At 49.7% G+C, this 14,144-nt stretch overlaps 1 protein-coding gene across 1 annotated transcript in view; it reads left to right on the top strand.

The window, feature by feature from the left end:
• LOC149365805 (globin-like) overlaps positions 1-14,144 on the top strand; it is a 177,393-nt gene that overhangs the window by 122,081 nt on the left and 41,168 nt on the right. The window contains exon 2 of the transcript XR_016283215.1: positions 11,348-11,435. The gene's annotated coding sequence lies outside the window, so the exon portion shown is untranslated. The remainder of the gene's footprint in view (positions 1-11,347; positions 11,436-14,144) is intronic.

Raw genomic sequence — 14,144 nt, 5'->3', positions numbered from 1 at the left:
ATCTCGCCTTCGACACGGTTAATGTGTAGCGTACTAGCAAGGAATAGCGATGACTCGGCAGCGTCTTCTGAGGCGCCGCTTTCGGTGCCGTCTGCCTAGATTACGGAAGGTATTTCGCTGGCTTCTTGTCTCTGCGTTGCACTGGTTTTCCTCGAGCTCATTTGCGTCCAAATAGTGCTCCTTTTTTATTTCGGCGAAGAGTCTTCGCCATCTTGAGACCGCTGTGGTCGCTAGTGCGAAAGCAGTTTTATGCTTATGCATGCATGGAGCAGGTTTTGCGCAGTCCACGGCATCGCCGCCATCGTTAGCGAGGAATTTAGTGACGTCGCCACACTGGCTTCGCATGTTCATAACCTGATCATCTCACTGGAGAGAATGATGAAGTAATGTGTTTCACGTGTGAACGGATAGAATGCGCCGTCTGGAGGCATGTGGTGCAGGTATGATTGGGGCCATGCGTATCTGAAAATGAGCCCTTTGTGATGATTGGTACAGTCTTTGCCAAAAGTAACTAGGCTGCATAATTTGCTTCTCAGTCGTATATTAAAGCTAGTGTGCCATCCCTCAAGCTCTAAATCTCTGTATGGTAAGAAGAACCCCTGTCCTCACCTTCGAAGAACTTTTTAATCTTTAGGGAAGCCGCAAGGGATCTACTATACGAATGAGAAGCAAACCATGCAGCCTGGTTACTTTCGACAAAGACTGTACTTACTTGTCTGCCTCTCTTCTTCAACCCGGAGGAACACGAAAGACCATGGCCCCTCGAGGCTTTCTTCTTTGCGCGCTCGCTTCTGATAAACTGGCGCGTTCTTCCGAATGGAACCCATTAGAAAGGCACTTTCTTTCTTTCGAGTAGACCTTAACACTTTGAGCTGAGTGGCGCGGTGTCGCAGCTCGCGTGCGGGCGCACCAAGAACACCGCGACTTCTTTTCCTTTTCAACTGCACCATGCGTGATGTGTGCAACCGAAAACTCCGCGTCCGCATACTGCCCAAGCACAGTGTTGTTTCAGCAATCTACTCTCTACACCAAAGGAGTAAAAGGGAGTAAACTGTCCTCTTGCGCACTCCCTTTAAGGGGCACGGCACACTGCAGAGACTTGCAATGAACTTTCTTTTTACATATTTAAAAGACATTGGACATCTCGATAAGCTCTAAATTCACTTGCACGTTACCTTCATGCATTCTTCATGCAGTGAACTTCGTCAGCCCATTTGTCGGACTATGCCCTCCATCATTCACAGGTTACATCAATACTCGCCATTGCACCCTTTGTACCCATTTCATGGCCGCATTTTATCTTCGTTTTCTTTTTCTTTTACCTCTTCCACGCTGCTCTCCTTCTGTCTTTATCTCCCAAATTCCCCTCCCTACGCAGAGTAGCATGCCAGCGATATTGAAACGACGGCTAACTTCTCTGCATTTCATTAAAGAGTCTCTCTCTCTCTCTCCCAAGCCCTGGGGTAGATTTTCATCGGTAAAAGTACGGACTACATATGGTTGGCAAAAGAAATAGATTTCAGCCTCCTCTATTTCCTAACCTCAGGACCTCCGGTGCCGCGTTTAAAACCATCCTCCCATTGATAAGTGCATCAAGTTACTGTGCAGTGGAAATACACCTCCATTGCCAAGAGTAAGCACTCCATATATTTAGTGATCGTATTCTACTCCGAAACTTGAGCAGCATACATTGCCCCTAAGAGAGAGTGCGCTAGAGGACTGCTCACTCCCTTTTTTGCTCGCATACAGGCTTATTTGTATTTAAAGTGCATGGTAACCGGATGTAACTGCACCCGAACGCGGGTGCAGTCACGTGGGCAAGGTGCGATACAGCTGTCTTCGTCACTTCTACGCGCCGAGGGCAGTTGAAAAGCGCGAACGTTTCGACGTACTTTTATGTTTGCTGTAGTGAGCAGTGAAGTAGCGGAAAACAATGAAACATGTTCGGTGCTGAAGGCGTTCGCTTTAGTTATTTTTTTAAGACACATGATTTATTTTTTGGCATACAAGTTTGTTTATATGAAAGGTAGGAATCATTGTGTTGGGAAAAGAGCCGCAATTATCGGTCCATCAAACAAACGTTTGACGTCCCGCGGACACAGCATCACCAGCGCCCTGTCCGTCCTCACAACGCGCGCTTCTCGAAGCGCGGTAATCGTCACACCCCATTAGTTTTTCAGAGTCGACGCTGAACAATACCAACTATTAGGCAACCCATTGGAGTTTAGGCAAGCCTGCGTTATTCATGTTTTCCTAGTCGTACTGAGTGGCTTCTTCGAGCACCGTGAAGCCTGCTGGCTCTTTCCTGACCTCGATGACAGCAAATGTATCTCTTTTAGCTAATACCGTCTCTTACGCGCGTGCACACTCTCGTCTTAGAGGACATGAACGAAAGAATCGGCTGTAGGCACATATACCTATGCATGCGTGACCTGCGACCCTCCTCGGCAAACTCATGAATATTGAGCGAACCCGAATAAAAGTGTGCTACTTGCGCCAAGGCGAGGGACGACGTCGATTTCCCATTTCGGCTACGAGGTTAATGACGTCTCTGTTTGGACAAGTTTTATAGGTCCATCGCGCGCGTTGAAAAGTGGTCAGCGCCCAACCTCTTTCCAACCATTACAGAGCTTCGCTCAGCAAAAATAAAAAAGCAGTAAAGACGAAGGATAAACGCCAAATGTAGAGTGCATGCCATAGGACGTATATTAATAGAGACCGAATAGAGACCCAGTCTCTATATGTACAGGGTGTAGCGGAAAGAAAGAGAAGAAAACAGCACATTTCGGTCGTTCGTCTCTTGAACGATGCAGCAAACTGTTTCTTATTCTGAGGAACCACTCGGACCCGACCCCCATCATTTTCTTCCCAGCGAAGAATGTCTAGCTCGTCGGCGGCCGGCAGTTTGTAGCGATCGAGTCTTGCAGAAGGGAAGCCATCTCCGAGTTCGAAACGACTTGTAATAAAGCGTCCCAGAACTTGCGCTCGCCGAAGTATAGCGGCATGTACTAGACGAAAAAGAAATCCTAACGTTCCCGAATTCGTACCCGACGTCGCTTTATCCGCCTTCTATTTCTTCGATAGATTGGTATATAGCTTCCTTCAGTCGTGCCACTCATCAACGAACGACTGTGGCCTCCGGTCCGCTTCGAGAAAAGCAGTATACAGAAGGAATACAAGGAGCATCGCATCAAGGAGTACAGTGTATGTACGAGACAAGATGAAAGGTGGGAGGGGGGGGGGGGTGAGCATGCCTTTGAAGGATGCTCTAGGCCACGGGGGTATCGCATCGCCGCCGAAAGGGAAGCATCGTCTTCGAACGGTCGGTCGGTTCGGACCGGTCAGAGGGACGTTCGCCCGCGAACAAACGCTATGAACAGAACACGAGAGCGCTCCACCGTCCGTATGCGCGCGCACCGTGACCTTTGACCCGTGGGCGGTTGGTCATTAACTGTGCCTCGTCTTCCACATGACGGCGTATACATAGCGGAGAAAAGCAGCAGCAAGCAGTGGTAGTACGTGTATCCCGCTTACGTTGAGACGAGTATCTAGCAGGAATGCCGCCGCATCGCAGAAGATGCGAGAAGCACAAAAGTGCATTGAGGCTGGTGGACCTCGAGGCTTGAACAAACAAAATACCGGACGGGGATAAGCCAAGAAGCTTAGCGTAAGAAAGTTAAGACGGTGTTCACATACTAGATATGAGCGTATCGCGAGTACGTAGATGCTGTGTGTGTCCTGGTGTATGGACATTGAGAAAAAAGGCGGCAGAGATGGAAGGAGAACGCGCTGTAAGAAGGAGGAGGGGTGAACGAAGCCGAACGACGCGATCTACGAAGCCCCCCCCCCCCCCCCCCTCCTCCTCTCCTCAAATTACGGCTCTTCACCGGTTGCCTTGAAGCTCGCCCCCGTCTTTCTTGGCCGCCCCGCACGACTAGGAGCGTCTTCTGCGGGCTCCAATAATAACCCCAATCGCCGTGGCTCTTCGTGCAGAGGGATAAATGTCAAGAGAGAGCAGCCCGTGACACAGATAGCAGGGGGCGCTGCGAACACCGCTATACGGCCCGAGCTATATGCCGACGATGACCGGGCTTCGCGTGCTTGGGAGTCCTCTCGTTCGCGTAAGCTCGCATTACTGGGCCAAGGCGTTCCGACAGAGTCGCGTATATGCATGCTGGATTGCGCAAGCCCTTGCAGGTCGTCGTGAAGACGCGTGGTCGTGTCGCGGAGAAAGTATGTATTACACGGTGTCACTGTGTGTATACGAGGCGGCTGGGGCAGCTGAAGGAGTGGAAACTTTAAACGTTGTTAAGCACGTGTCCGGAAACAAATATGCGGGCACGGTTCTATTGTGTGTGGAGAAATGAGAAAGAAGCGTCAGTTGTTGGGATTTCTTGTATACGGCTTTGAGGACCGCTGTTAGGACATGCCGGCGCCTCTCGTCAGCGGGCCTCCGTGACGGATGAATGTATAGGGAACCTTGACAAACTCAAAAGCAAAATGGCATAATGACATAATGAATAAACCAAAACTGGCAGAATGTGCGTTGTTCCCGGAGGTGAGGAAATTTGCAACGAGCTGTTATAACCCCTCCCCCCTTTCCCCTTCCCATGACATCGATCACTTTCAAGTCCGAGTGCCAGCAGCATGACTGTATGATATGATTATGTTGAAGAGTATACGACATACTACAGCCGTTTACACACGCAAAAAAGAGGAGGTCTTTTGCGTTCCGGTCACTGTAAAGCGGCGGAAGAAATTGTCTTTATATAATCTGTCTCGTATCGCTTCCATTTGTTGCGTTTGAGAATCATTCAACGAACACTCACGGAGAAGCAGTTATCGATGGATGAACGCCGGTTTGGCCACTGCGTGGCATCGACCCCTCTTACGGCGTTAATAAAACTGAAAAGTTGTATTTCCACTTATTGCCTCATTCTCATCAGCACCACTATCCATAGACGCCTGACCTGTTACACCATTTCTGGTTTTCGCCCGAAGGTGACTGATGTGCGAAACTGCGCCATTAGGCTCGAGCTCAGTCGGGCGTCGAACCCACGACCTCACGATCAACCCATAACGCTACGCGAATTGTTGGCGCATTTTGAGTGCCACGCAGTGGAGAAGAATTAACGCTCGAAAAAAAAAAAGAAATTGAAAAGTTGCGTGCACACGACAAGCGGCGAGCGTGTCGTGGGAGGAAAGGTGATAGGAGGGTCCCGAAATTAGGGGGTCGTTAGCGAAAAATGAAGCGGCCGTTAGCGCGACCCTAATCAGGCGGCCACGTGGTAATCGAAGCGTGACCCGATTGTGCCGTCGCCTCAGCGCCGAGATAAAAATGGCGCACTCAGGGTGCCCAGTGGTGTTAGGGGGAAGGAAGTTGGGGGAACTGTGCTCTCACACCGCTGTGCCTCGCTATTCAATGCACGCTATCTATAAAACAGTGCAACGCTGTAAAAGGCTGAAGCTGCAATAGTGAGACGGCATTCGCAAAACTGCCAGTAAATATGCGTCTTCGATTCAAGACTGGCCGGAGTCCTTTATACTGCAGGCGCTGTAGCTATAGCCACCCTATACCGAGTATACAGGGCTGCAACACGGGTGCCGTATAGGCGGCTAAGGCGGTCGTACTTCGGCGCCTTTACTATGTTGTAGGGAGCCTGTCAGTTTCGAAGCTATCACGGCAGCAGATTTGTGAATGCTCGCTGGACTGGGGCTCGCGTATTGGTTATGGTCATAGCACCGCTGTTATGATCGGCTCTAGCCAATCACGGCAGCCAATCAGCTGAAAGGCGCCCAAGTCATGATCACTAAACGTTTTTGTGTACAAACAGGTTTGAATCGGGTATTGGACATGGTCATAGCACGCCTGCTATTGTAGCCAATCACGGCAGGCAATCACAGCTGAAAGGTGCCAATGTTAGGATCATTAAGCTTTTTTGTGTACAAACAGGTTTGAATCGGGCATTGGATATGGTCATAGCACGCCTGTCATGATTGGCTGTAGCCAAGCACTGCAGCCAATCATAGCTGAAAGGCACCCAAGTTATGATCACTAAACGTTTTCGTGCGCAAAGAGGCTTGAAAATCGAGCGCCCCTGATCAGGCGACGCAGCCATCTTGTAGCTTCGCCAGTGCTGCACGCTACTTGCGAGCCTGTATAGACGAACGCGCGCGCGAGGCGTTTTCGGTAGCGCGTCCCAGGCGTGACTCGTTACACACTGGCCCAAGCCGCCATAGCACGGCACGCCTTTGATGATCGATAGCGCGATTGCCTTCAATCCTCATTGTCGATGGCTTAGCGAGAGAAGAAGCGGCCGAGCGCACTGTGTTTCGCCGCTCGCTCGAACGCCTTCTGGGCGCTTATAGTGAGTGTACAAAGGACCAGGGAAAAGGAAAGTTGCGCCTGTATCGGCACTTGACGCGCCGCCGAGATTGCCCATAAGGCACCCGGCAGACACTCCAAGGGTCTTTGCTACCGCTCGAAGGTGCGCCGCGCCATGTGGAAGAGTAATACAAGCTTCGCCTCCGTCGCCTTCATTAATCCTGTAATCGCGATAGCGAGTTGGCCAAGCCTGGGCGCACTCCTCATCGGGCTGTCTTTAACGCGCGGCTTTCTGCAGTTCTATTACACCTCTTTCTCGACCGGCAAGCCATCTATCTCGCGAAATCTCGTCGGCGCATCGTCTAATATAGCGAGGTGCGAGACTATCGGGAGAAGCGTTGCGCGGTTTCGAAGCCGGCGTAATTGAACTGCGCGAGGCTGGCGGCGAAGTTTGCGCGGAGTCCGCAGGGGGGCGCTTTGCACGTCTAGGCTCCCACCGGACTGAAACACTCTGCACGCTCCGGTTTATCGTTTGCAGTGAAGAAAAAAATAGATTAGCATAGGAGAGAAGCAAACGAAGCAAAGTAAGAAAGCAACGATATTGAAGACAATATAAGCGAGCGAAATGCACAAATCAAGCGAGGCACGTCAAAGCAAGCTTTCGGGGAAGTAGCTTTTCAGTTCGCCGACGCAATGTAAGAGGATGTCTCGCCTTGCCTCGTCGAAGGAGTTCGTTTGTGCTCGAGCTTTCAAGAAGGCTTCCTGCGATCTGTATGGCAGGACAAGTGTATACATAGCCACGGCGTAAGATCACTATACGTCGAGCACACCGAACTATCGCCGGTAAAATGAGCATCGAGAGAAGATGAACGCATAACGCCCTCTCGCGGCAGTTCCGTGTGTGTACCGTGACTTTCCCGGAGGTTTAAATCATCGACAGCCCTTCCCGCTAAAGCGGGAATAATAGCTATAGTCGGTTGCGTGCGAAGTGAGATGTGAGAGAAAAAAAGAAATTATCTGTCCGCAGCCGCAGATGCCCACAGAGTGGATAGCTTCCTCGACCGTAAATACCCGAGGCGCTCCCAAAACGAGCTGAACACGGCGTGCGCCCACTTCACACCTATTCCTTGCGAGGCGGATGTGTACACAGCTGTGTAAAGAGATGTGTACGCAGTAGAGGGCTGTCTTTATCAAAGTGGGCTGCGGTGTTGTTTTTTTTTTTGATGACTTGTTCAACCGCATGTGCGCTGCATATGAACCCTTATGCACACGGGTTAAGCAAACATGTAGGTACATCCTTTCGCTCGCCATGAGTCATAGAGATTTAGGAATTCTTAGAGGCCAGGTTTGAGCAACCGGTAATAAACCATACGTATAGAGATGTGGACATGCTCCGTGTATCTGCCGGTGTGCTGGACGATTATAGGTTCTCGCTTGGTATGTTTTTCCACAGATCTGCTGAGGTTTTTGTACTCTCCTAAACAACTTCGCTTAGTGCGATATGTATGGTAACATCTGGAGGTAGTTGGACTGTATGTCAACTCTTTCTTTACCACAGGAAAACAAGAAATTTCAGGGTGGTGTACTTACAGACTGCTCTCACTTATAAATGAAGAAAAAAATGCTTTATCGAACTCACAAAAGTTCACAAATTATTAAATGTATCCAGTGGGAAAATTGGGGAATAAATAATCTAGAAAAAAAAACTTTTTATGCGCTGCTATGTCAGAAACGAGTACAGAAAGTTACCGAGGTGTTAGTGCTGAACTTTCCACTCAGTTGAAACAAAAACAAAAAAAAAGCAATTGCTCGCGCGAAGAGCTTTGTGCGACTCCGCAGTTCAGTGCCAAGGTCGACCCTAAAGCGTTTTGGAGAAAACTTGATCCATTACACTGGTGCTGGCACGAAATCGTTCGAGACATGACCGGTGCACGCAGGGAGGCCCGGAAAGCCTCGTCGACAAGGACGAAAAGGAAAGTTAGAAACGGGTGCCTGTCAATACTCGGGGCTGGGTAGAGAAGTCATCTCATTCCGAACGGAAATCCTACGAATGGACGTCATCCTTTCACAAAAAAATCGCCTGCATGCATCTGCAAAGTCAAATGTCGATGCTGTTGAATTGCAAAAGCATTACTGTTGCTGGGCAGCGCTGGAGCGAGGACGGCTCCTTGAACGCCATGCTCGCCATGACCGCTCCGCGTTGAGAGGTTTCGCTGGAAGTTTAAAACTAATTCATCACCATCATCATCATCAGCTTGACTACGCCCACTGCCGGACAAAGGCATCTCCCAGTCTAAACAGATAAATAGGAAGGAGTAAAAAAGGAGTTAGTTGTCCTTTAGCGCACTTCTTTGTTTTTTTTTTTTAAAGGCGAAAGATTATTGCATGGGCTGAGAAGAGGCGAAGAGGCCAAATCTCAAACCAAAGTCAGTGGCTAGACTGCGTTGCTCAGCTCTGACCCGTAGGTACACCTCCGGGTAGTGGGTTAGGCCCTGGAGATCGCAGTGAAGTATGGACTTCAAGCCACCTAGAGCTGTCGGGAGGGCCCACAATCTGTCTAAACCTTATCCCTAACCACTGCGCTCTGTCTTATGACAAATAAGACTTTGTTCCTCCTCCTCCTCTCTTTTATAAAAGGGTGTGCACTTACTGCCTCCTCTCCAATTAACCCTGTCCTTTGCCAACTGCGGCCACCCTATCCCCGCGAACTTCTTAATTTCATCCGCCCACCTAAGTTTCAGCCGCCTCCTGCTGCGCTCGCCTTCTCTTGGAATCCAGTCCATTACCCTTAACTGCCATCGGTTATCTTGGCTTAGCATTACACGCGAGTGCTAAAATAATATATCTGCTCACAGCGGAGAGCAACGCGGGGCATCTGCCGATTCTGAGTTTGAATCCACGCTTCCGGCTCAACACTGCCAGGTGCGAAAGCTCGTCTTCCCGCTCTGTGTCTTCCCGGCATTCCCGCGGTGGATGAAGTGCTCCTTAAGAAGCTCTCATAGAAGGAATAGTATTGAGAAACACTGTGATATGTGTTGAATGCATGATTAAGTTTGCCTCCTAATCGCAGCAAATAAACTAGCACCAAATCTTAATAGATGACGCGAAATGATGGATGGATTGTTCTGGCGCCATGCTGAAACAGCGTGCAACGGCACATGGACAAAGAAAGGAAAATACTAGGGGTGTGCGAATATCAAATTTTTCGAATACGAATCGAATACGAATACTTGGTTCCGAATATCGAATCGAATATCGAATAATCAAGGACAGACGCATTTAACCACAAGACATTTATTTGAGTACCCAAGAACATCACAGTTTAACTATTAATGATTAAATGAACACAAAAGGTGTATGTGGCCGTACAAAAAGTATCAAAGTCTTGAACATTATTCTTAGAAGAGTGGAAATATCAGAGAAGATGGCTAGTACACAGCATTAAGGCGAGCTTGCCATAGGCACAATAGCGCGTTGCTGGGATGAACATAAAAGGTTGTCGTGATGGAAAACCAGCTGCTCCACATGGTCAGGTAGAAGTAGTTCCCTTCTAGCTGAAACGACTTCTCCAGCCACAGATAATGCCCTCTCACTTGGCACTGAACTGGCGAGGTACTTGCGAGGTACTTCGTGCACAGCTCTGACTATACCAGCTTCGCAGTTAAATCAACAAAGCTCACCAGCGCAGTCAGCAACGTCATGGCCCAACGTTACGCATTGCTCTGGGCGCCGCCATGTTGTTATGTCTGTCGATAGGACTTGCGGACCGAAATGAACGCCGGTGCTCGCAATAGAAAATTCGGCTAGATACGAATATTCGCAATGGGTCGAATATTCGAAACAACACGAATACTTGGATTTCGAATCGAATACGAATACTAAAAATATAATATTCGAACTATATTCGAAAATTTCGAATATTCGCACACCCCTGGAAAATACATGTAACAGCTCTTCTTTCTTTTTTTTCTTCTTGAGAGCGGGCTATGAGTGGTGACCTCCGAGACAGGGGATCATGGCACGGATTGCTAAACCTGGCTGAACCATGTCGCGTCGCCCAGGTTTGGAGGGCGTAGATGAGTGTTATGAACGCCGCTTCAAGACAAATGGACTGCGGTCATGGCGCCTACCCTTGTCCCAGCGCAAATCGGTCGTAGCTGCAAGCTGTGCGGCGTCGGAGTGGGCTCTGGGATCGAAACTACGGTCACCATGCCACCCCTTTCTTACTATCCCACAAAAATTCTCCAACTTATCAGTTATGTCTAAGAAGCAGAGCAGACTTTAAGATCGCTTACCAAACTTCCCCAAAAAACAGAAGAAACCTCGCTTTAAAGGAATAGAATCACCCTCTGCGCAGCTCACAACTGGTGCTATAGCTTCGTATCATGGGCTGGGCGTTCAAGGTCGCCGCGGCCCAACAGTGCCCGGTCATCTAGAGCGGCCCGAGGGCCCGTCGTCGTTCTGCTCATTCCCCAACCATTCAACCACCCTCGCCTGATCCACTGGAGTGGCGCAAATAAACTTCTTAACAGTAAACCAGTCGTCAAAGAAAACAGCACTGTTTGTTGTGCCAGTCATTCAAAACCTATTCGGTAACTTATGAACAGATTCGATCAGGCTAGATCAATTCTGAACATGCGCTATTTGATTCGTTTTGCGAATCGTACGCAAGGATGTATGATTAGCTATTCAAAAATTTTGAATATTGGCGCACCCCCAGTTTCACGTGTTCCTCTCGCACGCTTGGCGTTACATGATTTATACGCGGCTTTTTGTCTTAAAGGGCTCGAAGTGTATAGCTCCAGCCATTCGGGGCTCATTATGTCCCGGCAGTAACCGACAACGACGCGAAACAAGTGATGTGCACACATGTACGCCGTGACCGAAGGAGTGAAGTGACTGACTGGCTAACTAATTAATTAACGAATAGTTAGTGAGTTGACTGACTGACTGGATGACTGATTGATTTGATTGATTGATTGATTGATTGATTGGCTGTCTGATTGATTGATTTTAATGCAGGTGACCTCGACTTCCTGCAACATACAGGACGTATTCCACCGGTGCATCTCTCTACCATAGCCGTGCCCTTGCGTCGTCTTCTTGAACCGTAAGTAGCAAGCCTTGGACACTTTGTTCCAGCAGTTCCCGACTTTTACGATTTTTCTCCCCCTTGAAGAATTCATTTCAGCGTATAAACAAATTTCACACCAATGTCGCTGCCTTAAAGACATTCGTTTGCTTGTCGGCGTCGTGACGACGTCGTAGAAACTAGGCGAAAGTTGGGACGCAGCAGAAGCAGGCATATGGCAACGAGGAACGCACACGCACATGACAGAGCCATATGTCATTCCCCTCTCTGTAGCGCATTCCACCATTAGCACTCCGCTGTGCCACTACGCGACCACATGGTTGAGCCTATCTCTCAAAAACAAGGCCTTCTGGCCGAGTCTGCCACTGTGCCGAGGAACTCCGCTGCATCGCGGAGGAGCGTATAGGTGCGCCTTTGCGCACGCAATGCTACTTGCCTTCGGCAGCAGCAACAGGAACAACAACAACAAAGAATCGACGAAAACGCTGCTCCTTTGCGTGCCACTCGGCTGCATAGGCGCGTCGCCTGGCCAGCCAGCTAGTCATGTCGATCTGGGATGGAGATAGTTGGCACTTGCTCGGAGGAGCCGCCAAAGCGACCGCACCCGCGGGGCTTCTCTGTCTGCTGCCGAAAAGGAGTCCCCCGAAGAAGAGGTGTGCCCCCCCCCCCCGCTCTACCAGCTACACGGGAGGCGCAGCAGAGAACAAGTGACCCACATCGTGCGGCCACCCGTCCACTTTTTCTTGTTTCGACTCGGCCGCAAAGCAGCAGCAGCAGCAGCGTCCTAAGTATCGGCGGCCGCGTGCAGCCTGGGCTGAATGGACCTGCGGGGAATTCGGACACCGCGAGCCGTTTGCGGCGGTCATCCAGTAGCCGGCCTGACAGCCGGAGAACGGCAGCACCCGTAGCTCGCCGCGCTCCGCTACGGCTGTGTGTGTATGCACGCATAAAGGTGTACCGTAAGAACCGGCGTGCTATTCGGGGTCCCCCCCGCTCTTTTTTATTTTATTTTTGCAGCGTGGGCTATTTATGTGACGCTCGCTGTTGGACCTCACTGAGCCACAACCTAACTGAGGTGCAGCTTAACTGAGCCATAGCCTAACTGAAACACAACTTAACTGAGCTACAGCCTAACTGAGCCACAGCTTATTTTAGCCACTGCCTAACTGAGCCACATCCGAACTGAGGCACAGCTTAACTACTCCACAGCTTAACTGAAACACAACTTAACTGAGCCACAGCCTAACTGAGCCACTGCCTAAATGAGCCACAGCTTATTTTAGCCACTGCCTAACTGAGCCACATCCGAACTGAGGCACAGCTTAACTGCGCCACAGCTTAACTGCGCCACAGCTTAACTGCGCCACAGCTTAACTGCTCCACAGCCTAACTGAGGCACAGCTTAATTGAGCGCCTGAGCCGCAGCTTAACTGAGCCACAGCCTCACTGAGCCACAGCCTCACTGAGCCACATCCTAACTGAGCTACAGCCTCACTGAGCCACAGCCTCACTGACCACAGCCTAACTGAGCCACAGCCTAACTGAGCCGCAGCCTAACTGAGCCACAGCCTCACTGAGCCGCAGCCTCACTGAGCCACAGCCTCACTGAGGCACAGCCCTTAGACTCTGTAGTGAAAAATGTAGCAGATTTTAGTGGCTGTGCCTGAAGCGGCAGAAGAAGCACCTCTCGCTGAATAATGTGATAAGCTTCTAACCTTAGCTTAGCCTTGAACTTTTTTGATATCCAGTCATAGCTAGGACTGTCCATGACTCGAGCCCGTCACTTTTGGTCATGTGAGTCTGGTGAAGTGGCCCCGGCATCAATGGAGTAAAGGGTAGCGGAGGTGGGGAGAGCTATACGGCGTAGTTAGTGCTGATCTCACCTTGGCCTGGAAGAACGTGGTTGTTCTTGAGTTCTTCAGGTCTAAAGTTGGGCCTTGCGATTCGAGTCATAGTGAATAACAGCGCGGAAGCCACCGAGCCGCATTACAAACCATATACAGAAGCCGCATACAAAGAAGCGCCGGTGAACTACTTCACTGTGGCACATCCCTTCTCGTTTAAGCCCAGCCCCCGTCGTAAACCTTACATGATATGGGGATGCGAGCGCTTTACAACTCGGCGTGTTATCTAACGTCCTGGATGGTTTCTGTGGTATATGCACTCATGAAGAGGAGCCGACCGAGTGGGGGTTGTCTACGAGGGCTGCGGTACGGACGAGGTTGGATAACTCCGGAGGGGGCCCTGAAGCGATCATTACCTCTTTAAGATGTGAAGAAATGTACTAAGCCAATGCTTAATGCGAAATGTCGTGCGGTGACGACCGGCGTAAAGGAATAAAAAAAATCATTTCCTCGTATACAAATACCACAAACAATACTTACTACGTGAAAATATTTATTTGCTCTACATCTACGCTTACTCCCTCTTCGGAGTCTGCAGAAGCTAGGTTTTTGGCTACCGCGCAGACTGATAACTTCCCTTCCGCCCGGAGCGCTTGACACGTTCTGACTACGTCGACGAGACAAGACACGGACATGAGTTGACCTACAACTGTTACTGTATTCACGGTGTGTCGATATACGCATATACAAGCAGGCAGAATGCTGTAAAGAACGGAAACAAAGGCAACAAAGCAGAATTACAAATTTGCAAAGGCAACAATTACAAACGGCTCTAGACTGAGCAAACGTGCCTTTCAAAGAGGCACGTGTCAAAAAAAAAATC

The sequence above is a fragment of the Amblyomma mixtum genome, chromosome 1 (assembly GCF_055824585.1).
Source record: "Amblyomma mixtum isolate Tamu chromosome 1, ASM5582458v1, whole genome shotgun sequence".
Lineage (NCBI taxonomy): Eukaryota > Metazoa > Arthropoda > Arachnida > Ixodida > Ixodidae > Amblyomma > Amblyomma mixtum.
The sequence above is the reverse complement of the archived record's forward strand: the minus strand, read 5'-3'. Positions and strand labels throughout refer to the sequence as shown.